Here is a 16,605-nt window from a genome sequence, read left to right on the forward strand (position 1 = left end):
CATCAATTTTCTAATGTCAGGTCCGACAAAGACGTTTTCTTTCAGTTTAGCTTCTGAAAGGGGTGGAAATTTTTGCAGAGATACTTAAAACATGGTCTATCTTTAGGCAAAGCCTTTGCAAACTGTTTCATTAGGCCTAACTTTATATGTAGATGTGGTAGGAGTACGTTTTTTGGATCTACAAGGTTTTTGCGTAGAAGGTTTTAAAGGCCAGTTCTTTCTGCACCAGTGTTGATCCCTAGCCCTACTGTCCTATTCACACAAAAAACATGGAAATTTTTAAAGCCACCTTACTGACAAAGGAGCATGCGTGTTACTTTAGGATCGCCACATATCGTCCAACCATGAGCAGAATAGCCTGTTTTATTTAGCACTATTTCTAGGTTTTCATGTCCATACATGTTACCATTGTGTAATAAAACAGCCTTTAAACTAGTTGTGGATGAATCAATAATCAGCCTCCAATCTCCCTTTTCGTATTCAATACCAAACTCATTCATCAGACCGGAAATGTCTGAGCAGTACACTGAATCACCTTCTTGTTGAAAAAACTTGGAAAATACACGTATATGCTGGATCCAACAGCCAGTAAGTTCTTTTCTTTTAATCTAGAGCGAAGCAACTCAGCGTTTTCTTTCATTAAGCCCAGATGCCTAACCAAACCGTTAAGCTCGGTCTGAGTAAACAATTTGCTCTAAACTTTCTGTATTTCAATGGAATTCATCATCATATGGTTCATCTAAATCATACTGTACATCGGAAAATATTTCTGTTGGAATAGAATTTAAATCATCTCTTGGTTTAGGAACCGGCAAATCTATACCATGCCCTACTGGTCGGATAGCGGACGGAAGGTTAGGGTAGCTTATTACCTTCTTGTTTTTCGAATTGTGACCAGTAATATGAAGACTGCAAAAATAGCAAGCATCGGAATGAATTCTTGGCTCCCTCCATATCATAGGAACAGCAAATCTAAAGGCTTCTTTCTCCTTTTTGGACAAGTTTCTCAGATCTACAAAACACACACAACATACCTTATGCGGCAAGTTTAGATCCAAAGTATGACAGATAAATCTTTTTCACAAAGTCTGTAATGTATCTTTGGTGTTTTTTAATCACAAATTCACCACAAACATAACAAAACTGCCTGCAGAGTTTTTACAACCACGAATAGTCATTGTATTGAGCACATGTACAGGAAATGTTTTTCAGCAGTGCTACCAAAGTCATCTACGTTCATTACACCTCCTTTTAAATTATTTTAACTATATAAAAGCTGTTAAATTCTTAAAAAATCGCTTAATTTGATAAATTTAACTGTAAAATGTGATGTAATGGTGGGTGATACAGTTTTTTAAGTATCATTTAGATTTCCCATCATAAAAAACACAAGGTATATTCAGCAAAAAAGTTTTTCCATTGTTAGCGTGTGTTATTGGTAGAGATTTTACCAGATATCACCATGATTTTTGCTGGATAAGGGTCCATGGCCGATAATGCCATCTGAAGAAAATCTGAGGCTGCAGCTACTGGCCCTACTGCCATTAGTAACATATGAAAGACTACAGCTTTATCACGTACTCTTGACGTAATGTACGTCAAAAACTACTTGACTGTTTGTGGATGATTCTCCATCAAGATTTATTTATATCTTGTGTTACGCGTCAACAAGTTGTCAAAAAAAGGCGCGTCTGTGCCGGCATTTCTAACAGGCGTCATTACTGTTCGGAGTCGAAAGTTTTGCCGCACTATAAAACAGCGAATCCAACTTGTTACATACTCGTGTATCGAAGGCTCTTACGATAGCATGGATGAAGAGAACGGGTTGAGTATTATACGACTGCTGCTTCTAGATTTCACACTGATTTCCATAAAGAAGACAGTACTTATATCTCGAGCTTTGATGTTTAAGTCCCTGTACAGCAATCGAGAAGAAGGGGATATTTCGTGGTTTTCTTGAATCAAGTTCTGACGACATATTACTTCAGTTTTTCAAGGGTAACTTTCCATCACATGTAATACCACGGTCTACAAAAAATCTGGGACCTTCACTGGAGGCAAATCCCAGGATGGACGAAGGCGAGGCAGATTTCTATTCCCTCTTCATCCTGCTCTCTCGTGTGTAACTTATAATGAAGTTCGAGATCTACGGAACGTTACACTGTTACGTTTGCTTCTTGACAGCAGTGATCTGTGTTTTATTTGTAAATGTATTCGGCTGGTTCCATTGGTTGACGTGTCGCTTCTTAGGGCTGACGGGCACTGGGCGGACTATTCCGATTTCCAAGTTCCTGCTCGTCTCGCGAGAATAACAAGCGTTGTCTCTCGTCGCTGAACTCGATAAAATAATGTAATTTCTTACTAATTTACTGACTTTTATTCGGACATGCACTGAAGCTGATGGCTATAAGTGAATAACCTAAATCCATCTGGCATCCGTTGACGTCTCCAAAGTAACGAGGAAGTAAACTGCGACGAAAAGGGAGCATTTTGTAAAATTGCGCCTAGAACATTTTCTCCTTAGGGAAAGAACTGGCACGCTTCAAAATGGCCGTCTCCTGTAGGAAAAAGGAGCAAGGGCGGAGGAGGAGGCGAGCAGGTCCCGGGCCTCGAAGATCGCGCGAGGCGTCGCGTGCGGCGTTGCCAGGGCAACGGCGCGGCCAATGGCAGCGCCGCCGGGCCACGCCCCCTGCCTGCAGCCGCCATCGCGGGCCCCCACCACGCGGCCGCACCACGTGGCGCGCAAAAAGCGCCGCGACCAGTGTGCGCCGGCACTGCTCTACTATGCACTCCGTGAGAATGTTTACCCAACGTCTACTACCGCTTTCATCATATGCAGATTTACTCTACCTCCATCTAGCTTTTTCTTTCACGTCTCAGCGAAGAAACAGATTTTCCAACTACGATCCGAGCATCAGCTCACGTGTTCACTTAGCAACTTTATCCGGTGTGGGGTAACCGACGTTTCGCCGGTTTTTCTATCTACAGCTACACTCTTAAAACCACCGTGAGGTGCGTGGTAGAGGGTCCATCGCGTTGTACCAGTTGTCAGGGTTCTTTCCCGCTCCATTCACTTTTGGAGCGCGGGAGGAGTGATTGTTCGAATGCTTCTGCGGGTGCAGTAATTATTCTAATCTTATCATCACTATCTCTATGTGAGTTGTGTGTAGGGGGTTGTAGTATATTCCTAGAGTAATTATTTAATGCAGGTTCTTGAAACTTTGTTAACAGACTTTCTCGGGATAGTTTACGCCTTCTTCAAGAGCGTACCAGTACAGTTCCCTCAGTATTTCTGCGACACTCTACCACGGATTAAACAAACCTGTGCCCATACGTTCAGTAGTCCTATTTGGCATGGGTTCCACACACTTGAGCAATATTCTGGAACTGGTCTCCTTTGTAGACTGATCGCACTTCCCAAATATTATACCAATAAGCTGAAGTCTACCACTTGCTTTAACTACGAGTGAGAGTCTATGTGAACATTCCATTTCATATTCCTAAAAAGTGTTTCAACCAGGTATTTATATGAGTTGGCAGATTCCAATAGTGTCTGACTGATGCTATAGTCGTAGGATACTACGTTTTTTTCGTTTTTGGAAGTGCACAATTTTACATTTCTGGACATTTACTTCAAGTTGCCAATCTTTGTACCACTTTTAAATCTTATCAAGGTCTGACTGAATATTATGAAGCTTCTTTCAGATATTACTTCGTTATAGACAGCTGTATCACTTGCAAACTGTCTGAGGTTACTATTAACATTATATGCAAGGCCATTAATATATAACAAGAAGAGCAAGGGTTCCAACACACTTCCCTGGAACATCTGACAATGACTCTCCATTCGACACAGCATGCTGCGTCCTCCTTAACGAAAAGTCCTCAGTCTAGTTACAAATTTCACTTGATATTCTGTATGATTGTACTTCTGACAATAAGCCTAGGTGTGGCAATGAATCAAATGCTTTTTGGGAATGAAGAAATGCTGCAGCAAGCTGACTGCCTTGATCCAAAGCTTTCAGTATGTCATGTGAGGAAAGTGTGAGTTGCGTTTCATATGACCGATGCTTTCGGAATCCATACTTGTTGGCATTAAGGTCATTCTGTTCGGGATGCCTCGTTATCTTTGATCTAAGAATGTGTTCTAAGACTCTACAACAAGTCGATGTCAAGGATGCTGGACGGTAGTTTTGTTGATCACTTCCACTACACTTCTTGTAAGCAGGTGTGAGATGTGCTTTTTTCCAAGAATTGAGCACAGTTTTTGTTCGAGGGGTCTACGGCATTCTGTAGTAAGGAGAGGGGCTAACTACGTCGCAAGCCAAGTATAGAGTCTGACAGGGATTCCATCGGGCCCTGGGACTTTCTTCAATTTTAATGCCTTCGGATGTTGCTCAACACTGCTGAGACTAATTACTTGTCTCATTCATCTTTTAAGTGGTACGAGGGTTAAATTTGGGGCAATTCTTCTGGGTTTTTCTTTGTAAAGGTACATTTGAAAACATAGTTAAGCATTTCAGATTTTGATTTGCTACCCTCAGTTTCAGTTCCTGTCGTCTGCTATGGAAGTCACTGAAGGCATCAGTCATTACTCTCTTCACAGCCAAACGTGTTTCATTCAGTAATTCTCTATCTATAGCCCTATACTTTGTTTTACACCTATTATGCAGTAATCTCTTCTCATTATTAGTTTATTTACAGAGACCATGTACCATGGAGGTTCCCTCCCATTATGAACAGTTTTACTGAGTCGTATCTATCTAGTCCATGGTCAACTATTCTTTCAAACTAGAGTCGGAGTTCCTTTACATGCTCCTGCCCTGTGCTTAAGGTTTCAAGTTTCTCATATTTTTATCTAGTTTACTGAAAATATATATCTTTCTGCTTGTTTTAGTTGTCCTTTGTACTTTGGTAATCACGGTTGCCACAACCGCGTCACGATCGCTGATACTTGTTTCAGTGTGGACATCCTCAAAGAGGTCACATCTATTTGTTGTCATTAGACCCAATATATTTTCATCATGGCCGGGGTTCCTAACTATCTTTTCTAGGTAGTTTTCAGAGAGGGCACTTAGTAATGTTTCACTGGATGTCTTATCACACTCACTACTAATTTTTCCAATTAATCGATGGATAATTAAAGTCTCCACAGATGTTCCCAGACGGTCTTTAGAAGAAGCAATAGCTTCGGAGCAGCTAAAGAGCCATCGAGTGGGATGTGCTGTTCTCGTGTTCGTGTAACAGGAGTGGAAAGAAGACTACCACAAAAACGTGCAATAATACAGACCTGTGCACGTTATTTGTAGTAACTTAAATGACAAAAAAAGACATCCATTAAACTGCCATCGTTAAGTACACTCCGCGATGTACTGTATGTGTACAACAAAGACCAGAGTATGTTGTTATTAAGACAAACGGAATTTTAAACAGTACTGGATTGATATGTAATTTAATAAGTTCACATGCGTATGGTAGTTGCTATTAAATAGACGTATAGAAAAAAGAATTCTAGCAACTGCAGGAATGGTGTAAATGGGGTATAAACAAATTAAGATTATTTTTCTTTCCTTTCTTTCTCATAAATCACTGACATGAGGTGATGGCTAAATTTTATTACTATTTCTCAAGTGAAAATAATGTTTTGACAATACTTAAGAAATTGATTTTTTTGCTTGTTCCCCTTATTCTGCATCAGTTACACTGTGTCGACGGTTGCTGCGCAAACACAGTTTCCACGTACGCGTACACCATAATTTCTCTACCACACAAACATTTGGAGATACACACATCTGGCACGAAACGTTCCTGGGATAGGGGGGGGGGGGGGAGGGGTGTCCAGTGGTGGCCGAACCGTACAATAACCGTGGGTTCTGTGTGGAGAGGCGTTGGGGCGGGTGGACTGCTGTGGCCTGTTGTGGGGTTGTCAACCACTGAGGGCTGCGACGGGATGAAGCCTCTCCGTCGTTTCTAGGTCCCCAGTTTGATACAATACAATACAATGTGATAAAATTACTGCCTCCTGATTTATGCCCTCGGGATTGCTTTAGATGAGCGTTAAATCCTTATGGCTCTGTGACATAGAAAACTGAGAGACAGATTTGAGCTCAGGTGCTCTAGTAACTGGCAAGTGTCGGCTCGCTATTGTGTGTGGATATATCTAGCTGACGTCTCTGCCATCAGTGATCATTTGCGATGTGCAACCTAATCGTTCAACCACAAGTTGCCAACAAAGAAGAAGTTGTAGAACGAAATGAAAAAGAGTACCAATTTTTGAATTGAGATAATAAAGACTGAAAAAGCGAATGAGCTGGATTATCTGACAGCGGAGCTATTTATGGTTCTTCAAAGCAAAGCGGGTAATGCAGATTTTGTGAGTATGTAATGTAATATGCGAAAATGGGGAGCTGCCTCGCCGAGCGGTTCTAGGCGCTTCAGTCTGGATCCGCGCGACCGTTACGGTCGCAGATTCGAATCCTGCCGCTGGCATGGATGTGTGTGATGCCTTTAAGTTAGTCAGGTTTAAGTAGTTCTAAGTTCTAGGGGACTGATGACCTCAGATGTTAAGTCCCATAGTGCTCAGAGCCATTTTTTTGGGGAGTTGTCAGAAGACTTCATGAATCATACTGAGAAAACACTCCACACAACAAAAGTGTTAATTAGAATCTTATTCAGGAGAATATATGCAATAATAGGTAACTGTATTGATTAAGAACAATAGGGGATTTGACGAGGAGGGTGAGCAAGTGATTAACTGGGCTACTGCGAAGCTATATTAGAGAGGGGTGTCGAAAAGAACAGGGAAGAATATATTGAATGTGTTGATGCTGAAAAGCATATAATGACGTACAATGGGAAGAGACTTAATTGATTTTGGGAGAATATGGAATGGATTGTAAGGCAAGAAGTTTTATCGGAAACATCTCCATGAAGCAGAAAAAATGGTTCAAATGGCTCTGAGCACTATGGGACTTAACAGCTGTGGTCATCAGTCACTTAGAACTACTTAAACCTAACTAACCTAAGGACATCACACACATCCATGCCCGAGGCAGGATTCGAACCTGCGACCGTAGCAGTCGTGCTGTTCCAGACTGAAGCGTCTAGAACCGCTCGGCCACTCCGGCCGGCCATGAAGCAAAAAGTCATGGTACAAACAGGTGATGTGATAACGACCGAAAACATGTTTGCACAGGCAGCCAGACGAGGGCGTTACTTGGATGTTAAGCTATTTAGGGACTGAAGGTGACGCTATCTTCATCCAGAAGATTGGTATGCATGCCCTTGGCTTCCTCTGACCAGTTAACAGGCAGAAGGCCTACTTGGACTTCGAACCAAGGTGCAAATCGGCATTTTTCACATCATAAAACGTTTCCAGAGCGAAATAAGCGTCAATTGACACAAAAATGAATAGAGGACCGGCTGGGGACTGAAGCACGCACCTATGAATCTGTAGTCTGATACTTATCCACGGTCCGCAGCTCGTGGTCGTGCGGTAGCGTTCTCGCTTCCCGCGCCCGGGTTCGATTCCCGGCGGGGTCAGGTATTTTCTCAGCCTCGTGATGACTGGGTGTTGTGTGATGTCCTTAGGTTAGTTAGGTTTAAGTAGTTCTAAGTTCCACTCAGGGACTGGGTGTTGTGTTGTCCTAATCATCATCATTTCATTTCCCATCGACGCGCAAGTCGCCAAAGTGGCGTCAAATCGAAAGACTTGCACCAGGCGAACAGTCTACCCGACGGGAGGCCCTCGTCACACGACATTTCATTTCATACCAAGGCCTGATATCTTTAACTACCAAGCCGCAGTCTCCTGTCAAACAAAAAAAAAATTTGCACTTTACATGAGCAACATGAGGAAACGATGGAAAAGTCGATATACCTCACTCACGGGTCGTTTACTACAGGTTCTGATGCCAGTCTCTAACGTCCCGCCGGTGTCGCACCACAGCTCTACCATGTGTCGACCTTCATTCTTGATTACAGCTTTGTCAACTCGAACCTCTCCGCCACGCGTCCACCAAAGGCGAAAGATTTTTGTACCAACCTTCTGCGTGCTGTTCCCCACAACGTGGTGGAAAATAAGTTCCCTACGGTTCACTGGTCAAGAGTGTGGAAAACGATACACCACAACTTTCTGTCATCCACGGTGCGTTCGAAGTGGTATCAGATTGGCAACAAAAAATATGCCACACTACAGCGATTTCACACTATTGGTCTGGCAGACTCCCCTTATTGCCCAGATTGTCACCTTTTGGATACCGATGAACATCGTTTTACTTGCGCATCATCGTCCGGAGTTTGGCGACTAACACAGAAGATATTGGCTTGTTACCTCCGGGTCGCACCTGATATGATTGACCCTCAGACCCTACTCTGTCCCGATGAAACTTACTTTCCGGCTGCAAAATATCATGCGCTTACATGGTTCCACGGACTTACCGCCGCCTACATCTTTAGCGACGGAGAGAAAGAGCAGCTTGATTACTGGTGGTTCCTACAAAATGCTCACAATGCCCTCGAATGCACACCGAAATACCGTACGCTCTACGCAAATTATTTACGCAGCGTTTTCGTTAACCCCCCACTCAGCTGGGGAGTGCCAAGCTGCGGTTAATGTTCTGTGCCGCATCACACTAACGGCTGAACGTTCTGCCTTGTCAGCCATGAGCGAAGTAAGAGACAAGCTGCTGCAAGGATGCTGTTTTCCTTGAGGCACTAGCGGAGCAGAATGCATCCGTTGCAGATGCCCTTCAAAGGCGCTATTGGAGATACCTGATAACGATGGCGAGGCTCCAAGTGGAACCAGTTACATTATTGAAGAACCTTTTAGTTGGAATTACATCAGTGATTTAAATTTTTATTTTTGGATTACTCTTTTATGCAACCTTTGTTCTTGTAACACTTTCTTGTAACGCTTAGTTACTAGACTTCTCATTTGTACGCGTTCCCTAAATGTAATCATGTAAAAAAAGTGGCAAAGGATAGCCCTAACCTTGATTTCCCCTATTTCCCCTGATATATAGGCAGCTCTCTGTGGTGGGTTTACTCAGGAGCCAACGCCTGAAGTGGATTTTTTTGTTATAGGATGAAAAGTGGCGGTGGCACTTAGGGTTTTCTTAGTTCCATTTTCCTAAGGGGATTTTTTTTTTTTTTTTTTTCCTCCCCCCATGAACCATGGACCTTGCCGTTGGTGGGGAGGCTTGCGTGCCTCAGCGATACAGATGGCCGTACCGTAGGTGCAACCACAACGGAGGGGTATCTGTTGAGAGGCCAGGCAAACGTGTGGTTCCTGAAGAGGGGCAGCAGCCTTTTCAGTAGTTGCAGGGGCAACAGCCTGGATGATTGACTGATCTGGCCTTGCAACATTGACCAAAACGGCCTTGCTGTGCTGGTACTGCGAACGGCTGAAAGCAAGGGGAAACTACAGCCGTAATTTTTCCCGAGGACATGCAGCTTTACTGTATGATTAAATGATGATGGCATCCTCTTGGGTAAAATATTCCGGAGGTAAAATAGTCCCCCATTCGGATCTCCGGGCGGGGACTACTCAGGAGGATGTCGTTATCAGGAGAAAGAAAACTGGCGTTCTACGGATCGGAGCGTGGAATGTCAGATCCCTTAATCGGGCAGGTAGGTTAGAAAATTTAAAAAGGGAAATGGATAGGTTAAAGTTAGATATAGTGGGAATTAGTGAAGTTCGGTGGCAGGAGGAACAAGACTTCTGGTCAGGTGACTACAGGGTTATAAACACAAAATCAAATAGGGGTAATGCAGGAGTAGGTTTAATAATGAATAGGAAAATAGGAATGCGGGTAAGCTACTACAAACAGCATAGTGAACGCATTATTGTGGCCAAGATAGATACGAAGCCCACACCTACTACAGTAGTACAAGTTTATATGCCAACTAGCTCTGCAGAGGATGAAGAAATTGAAGAAATGTACGATGAAATAAAAGAAATCATTCAGATAGTGAAGGGAGACGAAAATTTAATAGTAATGGGTGACTGGAATTCGAGTGTAGGAAAAGAGAGAGAAGGAAACATAGTAGGTGAATATGGATTGGGGCTAAGAAATGAAAGAGGAAGCCGCCTAGTAGAATTTTGCACAGAGCACAACTTAATCATAGCTAACACTTGGTTTAAGAATCATGAAAGAAGGTTGTATACGTGGAAGAACCCTGGAGATACAAAAAGGTATCAGATAGATTATATAATGGTAAGACAGAGATTTAGGAACCAGGTTTTAAGTTGTAAGACATTTCCAGGGGCAGATGTGGACTCTGACCACAATCTATTGGTTATGACCTGTAGAGTAAAACTGAAGAAACTGCAAAAATGTGGGAAATTAAGGAGATGGGACCTGGATAAACTGAAAGAACCAGAGGTTGTACAGAGTTTCAGAGAGAGCATAAGGGAACAATTGACAGGAATAGGGGAAAGAAATACAGTAGAAGAAGAATGGGTAGCTCTGAGGGATGTAGTAGTGAAGGCAGCAGAGGATAAAGTAGGTACAAAGACGAGGGCTGCTAGAAATCCTTGGGTAACAGAAGAAATATTGAATTTAATTGATGAAAGGAGAAAATATAAAAATGCAGTTAATGAAGCAGGCAAAAAGGAATACAAACGTCTCAAAAATGAGATCGACAGGAAGTGCAAAATGGCTAAACAGGGATGGCTAGAGGACAAATGTAAGGATGTAGAAGCTTATCTCACTAGGGGTAAGATAGATACTGCCTACAGGAAAATTAAAGAGACCTTTGGAGAGAAGAGAACCACGTGTATGAATATCAAGAGCTCAGATGGCAGCCCAGTTCTAAGCAAAGAAGGGAAGGCAGAAAGGTGGAAGGAGTATATAGAAGGTTTATACAAGGGCGATGTACTTGAGGACAATATTATGGAAATAGAAGAGGATGTAGATGAAGACGAAATGGGAGATACAATACTGCGTGAAGAGTTTGACAGAGCACTGAAAGACCTGAGTCGAAACAAGGCCCCCGGAGTAGACAACATTCCATTAGAACTACTTACGGCCTTGGGAGAGCCAGTCATGACAAAACTCTACCAGCTGGTGAGCAAGATGTATGAGACAGGCGAAATACCCTCAGACTTCAAGAAGAATATAATAATTCCAATCCCAAAGAAAGCAGGTGCTGACAGATGTGAAAATTACCGAACTATCAGTTTAATAAGCCACGGCTGCAAAATACTAACGCGAATTCTTTACAGACGAATGGAAAAACTGGTAGATGCAGACCTCGGGGAGGATCAGTTTGGATTCCGTCGAAATGTTGGAACACGTGAGGCAATACTGACCTTACGACTTATCTTAGAAGAAAGATTAAGAAAAGGCAAACCTACGTTTCTGGCATTTGTAGACTTAGAGAAAGCTTTTGACAATGTTGACTGGAATACTCTTTTTCAAATTCTAAAGGTGGCAGGAGTAAAATACAGGGAGCGAAAGGCTATTTATAATTTGTACAGAAACCAGATGGCAGTAATAAGAGTCGAGGGGCATGAAAGGGAAGCAGTGGTTGGGAAAGGAGTGAGACAGGGTTGTAGCCTCTCCCCGATGTTATTCAATCTGTATATTGAGCAAGCAGTAAAGGAAACAAAAGAAAAATTTGGAGTAGGTATTAAAATTCATGGAGACGAAGTAAAAACTTTGAGGTTCGCCGATGACATTGTAATTCTGTCAGAGACGGCAAAGGACTTGGAAGAGCAGTTGAACGGAATGGACAGTGTCTTGAAAGGAGGATATAAGATGAACATTAACAAAAGCAAAACGAGGATAATGGAATGTAGTCAAATTAAATCGGGTGATGCTGAGGGAATTAGATTAGGAAATGAGACACTTAAAGTAGTAAAGGAGTTTTGCTATTTAGGAAGTAAAATAACTGATGATGGTCGAAGTAGAGAGGATATAAAATGTAGACTGGCAATGGCAAGGAAAGCGTTTCTGAAGAAGAGAAATTTGTTAACATCGAATATAGATTTATGTATCAGGAAGTCGTTTCTGAAAGTATTTGTTTGGAGTGTAGCCATGTATGGAAGTGAAACATGGACGATAACTAGTTTGGACAAGAAGAGAATAGAAGCTTTCGAAATGTGGTGCTACAGAAGAATACTGAAGATAAGGTGGATAGATCACGTAACTAATGAGGAGGTATTGAATAGGATTGGGGAGAAGAGAAGTTTGTGGCACAACTTGACTAGAAGAAGGGATCGGTTGGTAGGACATGTTTTGAGGCACCAAGGGATCACAAATTTAGCATTGGAGGGCAGCGTGGAGGGTAAAAATCGTAGAGGGAGACCGAGAGATGAGTACACTAAGCAGATTCAGAAGGATGTAGGTTGCAGTAGGTACTGGGAGATGAAGCAGCTTGCACAGGATAGAGTAGCATGGAGAGCTGCATCAAACCAGTCTCAGGACTGAAGACAACAACAACAACAAGGGGATTTTTAAGGGAAAAAACCATTATTAAAAAATAAATAGATAAAAAAACAAAAAAGGGGACTGATGACCTAAGATGAAAAAAAGGTGGATAGAGCGGAAAAAATATTAAAAAAATAAAAAAAGATGGATAGAGCGTCTGCCATGTAAGCAGGAGGTCCCGAGTTCGAGTCCCGGTCGGAGCACACATTTTTAGCTGTCCCTTTCGGGAATATCAACACCTGTTGGCAGCTGTGTGTTTCGATTAGTTATCACTTATAAATACTGAATACCACGTTTTTTTCCGCAGTGCTGTGTTCGAATTGCGTGTGCATTAGAATGAATGATGAAGTATTTCACAGTATGTTGTGAGTACTACGTACAAAGACAGCTATCTTTCCACAGTGAGGGTGGACATTTGTTACAAAACATGCTCACTCTGCACCACTCCTGATCCTTGGGACAGAAAAAGATAAAAAAAATAAAAAAGTTCTAGGGAACTAATGACCATAGATGTGAAGTCCCATAGTGCTCAGACCCATTTGAACCATTTGAACTTATCCACTGATCTGCTGAGCTAAATATTAAATGTTTTGATGGAAACAGAGGAGTGTGTGCCGGTGAGGAAATGATTCGAAAGCGCTAAGAATACTGATGATGGGATAATTTTAACAGCAAATGTACTAAGAATGAAAAGCTGCTACTTTTTCATAGGGAACTTACGTCCGGAAACGTACCTTCGGATATAAAATACTTTCAAATCTCCCGTTTCACGTTACGGTACATAATGCTAGAATTGCACAAAGCATGTATGGACCACGTTTTCCGGCTCGCCTCAGTCCATAACAAACCATTTTCGTCAGACTACAACAACGGCTACGAGAAACTGACACGTTCGTAACTACACAGTAGGTTGACTGTGGTGCACCAAAGACACGCCGGACTCTGTACGCTGAAGAAGGAATTCTCTGTCACGCAGAAGAGAACCTGACGATCATTACTTGTCCATGTAATGGGCTCCTTCAGAGCTCACAAGTCAGAACTCATTGAATGCGCTGTGTGCGTCCAGTGACGTGCGATCCAATCTTCAATCACTTTTTACATCCAAACCGAACATTTCTTGACATTGGTTCGTTCTATAACACCTACAACACAACATAAATTGTGAAACAGTCTGCATGTTACATATCGGAACTAAATTTGGCAAGTAAAATAATGCTTAGCAACCGGTGACATGACAATCAATACACAGGAATTAGAATAGCATTGGCCAGTCAAGTATTTAACACGAAGACAAAGTTATTGCTTGGGAAACTGAACTTACAACTGAAAGCGAGACTGGTTTTGTATGGGGCAGAGATATAGGCGAGTGGGAAGGAAAATAAAAGGAGATTACACAAGATAAAATGTACAGAATGAGTTAATAAAGAGGAACTAGTAAAAGTGGTTGGTGAAACTTGGAAAAATATAGACAAGAAAAGCTTGAAAGCTGCGTTGTCAGTTCTCGAATAAGAAGGCCAAAATTTAACAAACGCTCTGCCGAATTGACTCAGATGTTAGAAATGAGTATTTTTTATCTTTTCGTATATGTAATTCCTTATTATTATTATTATGTTCCTATGAACGTTACCCATTGCTTCAAGAACAAGAGTTACATAGCATATAAACAAACAATAATAGTACTAACATGATAAAATACAGCTTGAAAGAGAAATTTAAATTTTAAAAAAACTGAGTACAAAAACATCAAAAGTTATAGTTTTTCACTTGTAACATATATACGAACAGGAACTGGACAAACACGGGAAAATATGGATAAAAAAACTCTGAAATTTAAAAGAGAGACACAAATACTCTGACGAGCCAAAACATTATAACAAACTTCTTAATAGCTTGTTTGTACGTCTTTGAAACGAAATACAGATACCCCTTTTTTGAGAACTTGTTGACACGTAAAACAAGATATAAATAAATCTTGATGGAGAATCATCCACAAACACTCAAGTAGTTTTTGACGTACATTACGTCAAGAGTACGTGATAAAGCCGTCTGTATGAGGGATCCGGTGATTCATTGGTATGTTTGTCGAGGTATGTGGCACTAGATGTTTTCATAAAGGTCACGTGACAGGGTTAATAACGGGCCGCTGATTTGCGTACGCGATGATAGCGCCCAATAGCAATCCAGACTGGTCCGATAGGATTCATATCAGGCGAATCTGGTGACCGAGGCATCAACATGAGCTCACTAAAACGCTCCTCAAACCACCGTAGCACGGTTATGGGTCTGAGAAATGGATAATTATTCTACTGAAAGATGACAGCGCTGTCGGGAAAGACATCAAGCATGAAGGGATGCAGGCGGTTCGCTGCTGTGAGCGTGTCTTTGATTACTACCACAGGTCCCATTCAAGCGCAAGAGAATATTTCCCATAGCATAATACTGCTCCCACCAGCCTACGTCCATGGCGCGCTGCACTTTTCGAGCCGCATTTTACCTCGATGACGACGTTTGTGCAGACGACCATCGACCTAGTGTAGCACAAATGTGATTCACCCGACGAGCCTACACGATTCCACCAATCGACGGTCAAATGCCGATGCTCCCGTTCCCCCTGCAGTCGTAACTAACGATGTCGTTGGGTCAGCATGTGAGCTCCATGTTCAACAATATACGATGAACGCTGTACTCCGAAACGCTTGTGCGTACACCAACATTTTACTCTTTCGGCAGATGTGCCACAGATCACCATCTATCCTACTTTACGAAACAGATAAGGTTCCGAACCCCACGTTCTGTGAAGAGTCGTGGACGCCCAACCATTTAGCTCCTAGTGGTAGTTTCACTGTCCTACGTCTTTCCGTAGATGCTGAGGATGGGAACAAGTGAACTTTCGACCCTCTTCGCCGTTTTCGAGATACTCGTTCACAGGCTTTGCGTAATAATGACCTCGTCCTTTCACAAATTCGCTTATTTCAGCGGATTTCTCCATTTGCAGCCCATATCTTCGCTAAGGTGATCCCCCATCCGCCTCTGCTATACTTACATACTTTTCATAGCGCGTCACGTTCCCACGTGAATAGGTGGCATCCAACGTCGCGGCCGCCAGCGCTCATATTTTGGCTTATCAGTGTATGTTAGTTTTTCTACTAATCCAGTGCTGGAAGCTTTGGGCAGTGGATTTCTTGCAGCGACTCTTCAATGCGGATATCTGGACATTCGAAGACTTTGTGGAAGGTTGTTCGTTCTTTACTACATATCCTCTGTCCAGTGCTGATTCCGTTGAGGTTGAACCAAACCCTTCTACTCTTGTACAGACCAGCGACTTTAACTTCCGAAGTTGTGTTGCTGTTCTCAATGTGGGATTTCTTAATTTCAGTCTTAATTCAGTATATTCACTAGTAAGCTTGATAGAATCGGCGTTAATACGCAAAGCTGGCTTATCAGGACATTTCTGAAGTTGAGACTTTAGAGCAGCGAGATGTCGGGTGTGGGGAGGCGCTGCGTTGCTCAGAACGGGCAACCAGTGAGTGAGGTTTGTCCTGATTGTTCCCGTAACTAGTCTCATTAGTGATTGGGTTGGACGTCAGTACAATGTGTGAGGTGCCTGTTGATCCAAATAAGGGTACCATACTCAGCAGCAGACTAGAACAAAGATGCTGCTGGTCCTCAAGCTAGTTCCTTGTGAAGATGTTACAGAATCAACTGTCTCAAATAATTAGGTTCAGCTTTCTCAAACAGCCAAATTAATTAAATTTTAATTTTACGTCATTATTAATCAACAGATATATCAGTATTTAACATTTTTTTTAATTTCTAGCCGTCAGCGTCTTGTGACATTTCTTAGAAAGACAGTCTGTATTACAGAAAGCGATCAGTTAGACTCGCAGGCACCTCTGCAGGTAGTTAATCATTTCCGCTACACCTTCATAATAAATATTATAAGCAAATAATAACAAAATCCACAAACACAATACCAGAAGCAAAAGATTACCTTTATAACACATCAGTAAATCTATTGTGGCGCAAGGAGGAGTATATCATTTGATTAAAAAATATCATTTGCTTCAAAACGTAAAAAGCCACAAACAGAGCTAAACCATGTGTAACACAGAGTACAAGTTATTTCTTATCGAAATTACTCCAGTGACAGGCAAATTTTTAGCGCACTTTC

This window comes from Schistocerca gregaria, chromosome 8 (assembly GCF_023897955.1).
Source record: "Schistocerca gregaria isolate iqSchGreg1 chromosome 8, iqSchGreg1.2, whole genome shotgun sequence".
In the NCBI taxonomy this organism is placed as follows: domain Eukaryota; kingdom Metazoa; phylum Arthropoda; class Insecta; order Orthoptera; family Acrididae; genus Schistocerca; species Schistocerca gregaria.